A 2407-nucleotide genomic window follows, 5' to 3' on the forward strand; every position below is an offset into this window, starting at 1 on the left:
AATCAGGAAGAAGGCAATTTTTGCATGAAGTAAAGCTCCGACATTTTGATGAAGTTTTGCAGAAGGGAATACTGTTTCATCAAAAACAACACCTCGAGAAATATATATGCGACCAGTAGAAATCTCAAGACACTTGTACCCTTTATGAAGATTACTGTAGCCAAGGAAAACACATTGAGTAGAACGAAACTCAAGCTTATGACGAATATATGGACGAAGATTGGGGTAACAAGCACATCCAAAGATTCTTAGAGAATTGTAATCGGTTTTATGATGAAACAATTTTTCCAAGGGACTAATATTGCCAATAACTTTGGTAGGGAGACGATTGATAAGATAGGTTGCAGCAATAAAGGCTTCATCCCAATATTTTAGAGGCATTGATGCATGAGCTAGAAGAGATAGGCCTACTACAACAATATGACGATGTTTACGCTCAGCGGAACCATTCTGTTGATGGGCATGAGGACATGAGACATAATGAGCAATACCAATATTGTGAAAGAAAGAGTTGAGTTTCTCATACTCCCCTCCCCAGTCACTCTAGACTGCAATAATTTTTCTGTCAAATTGATGTTCAACAAATTTTTGGAATTCTAGAAAGATAGAAAGAACTTCAAATTTAAACTTAAGCAAATATATCCAAGTAAACTTGCTAAAGTCATCAATAAAACTGACATAATATTTTTTCTCCCAAAAGAATCTCTTGCATGACCCCATACATCACTAAAAATAAGTTCCAACGGAGCATGAGACACACTATTTGATCTAGGATAAGGGAGTTGGTGACTCTTTGCACATTGACAAGCATCACACAGACTCAATGTTTGAACTAGACGACAATGGAAGATTGTCTTTATTTATAACTTGCTTAACTATGACCGAAGAAGGATGTCCTAATCTTTGATGCCATCTTGCCAAGGAGGGCTTGACGATGGAGTAAACTTGACGACTACGCCTTCGACTAAATGCTCTGGATGTGATGGGGTACAAGCCTCCAATGCATCTACCGTGTTGAAGGAGCTCCCTCGTTGCCCGATCCTTTATGAAAAATACGTGGGATGAGTTTCAAAGAAGACATTATTATCAGCAGTCAAATGAGACATAGATGCTAGTTCTTGTTGGCTTGTAGAACATGAAGGACATCTTTTAGAATAATATCACATTTAAGATTAGGGGAATTAATAGATGCTTGACCAATATGACAAATATCCATACCTCCACCGCTTGCAGTGTGAATCTGATCATTGCCATAGTACTTCTCCCTCATGGCAAGTTTCTCAAGTTCATTGGTGATGTAATCAGTGGCTCCTAAGTCGGCATACCAGATGGTACCATCTCCTCCTTGCTCCCGGATCACAGCTGCAACAAGACGAGCGTCGGGAACGTAGTCCTCATCATAACGGTGCCAACAATCCATGACCTCATGGCCTGCCTTTTTGCAGAGTTGACACCGTAAACGTCCTTGGGAGGAGGATCCAGAGGAAGCATGGTTGTTGCTGTAGCCACCCCCTCCAGATCGCGAGGAGGTGGAAGTGTTGTTGTAGCCGCCTCCGCTTGGACGTGCACCTTGGCTGTTGCCACGACCGCGCCCGCCGCCGCCACTGTTTCCGCGGCCATGCCCACGAGTAGATCCGCGATCTCGTGAGGCGGCGTTAGCTGAAGGCTGCCGCATGTTTCTCCTGTGAAGAAGATTGAGACGCGCACCAAAACTTAACAGTTGTGTGTACAGCTCTTGGACGGTGACTGGCTCCACGCGCGCAGCAAGGGCCGACATTACCGGGTTGTAGTCGAGGTCAAGGCCGGCTAGAACCTGTGAGACAATTTCGTCGCTTTGCATCGCCGCTCTAGTGTATGCGATCTCATCTGACAGCGATGTGATCTTGGCTAGGAACTCTGACATAGTCAAGTTTCCTTTTTTTCAGATTGGTGAGCTCAACCCTTGTGTTTATGGCTTGAGCTTGGTTTTGGCAGCAAACATGGCATGGATCGCTGCCCATACCTCTGCCGGCGTCTGAAGGGTGACCACCTCCGCAAGGATCTCGCGAGACAAACAACCCATCAGAAAACCTTGGGCTTGCTGCTGTTGTGCATACTAGAGGATGCGACCGAAGTTCGCAATCTGCTCCTCTTTCCCATTATTGGTAATGGTGGGTGTCTCTGGCGACGCTTGGCTCTCCGGATCAAGGTGGTGGCCCATCTGCGCGCCCTTGATTTGGGGCAGCACAATGGCCTTCCACATGAGGTAGTTTTGCCTCGTGAGCTTCTCCTGGGGTGGGGGTCCGATGAACATGGGATATGGCGAGCTGGAGGAGGAAGGGTGATGGTGGAGGCTGATGCAACGGATGTGGTGAGGGCACTCATGGTGCTGGATTGGGTGGAGGTGGAGGTCATGGCGAAAGTGGTG

At 46.2% G+C, this 2407-nt stretch overlaps 1 pseudogene; it reads right to left on the minus strand.

Moving 5' to 3' along the window:
• Positions 1–1704: 1704 nt before the first annotated feature.
• On the minus strand, positions 1705–1841 carry LOC125549695 (annotated as a pseudogene).
• Between the last annotated feature and the right edge of the window lie 566 nt (positions 1842–2407).

This window comes from Triticum urartu, chromosome 3 (genome assembly GCF_003073215.2).
Source record: "Triticum urartu cultivar G1812 chromosome 3, Tu2.1, whole genome shotgun sequence".
In the NCBI taxonomy this organism is placed as follows: Eukaryota; Viridiplantae; Streptophyta; class Magnoliopsida; order Poales; family Poaceae; genus Triticum; species Triticum urartu.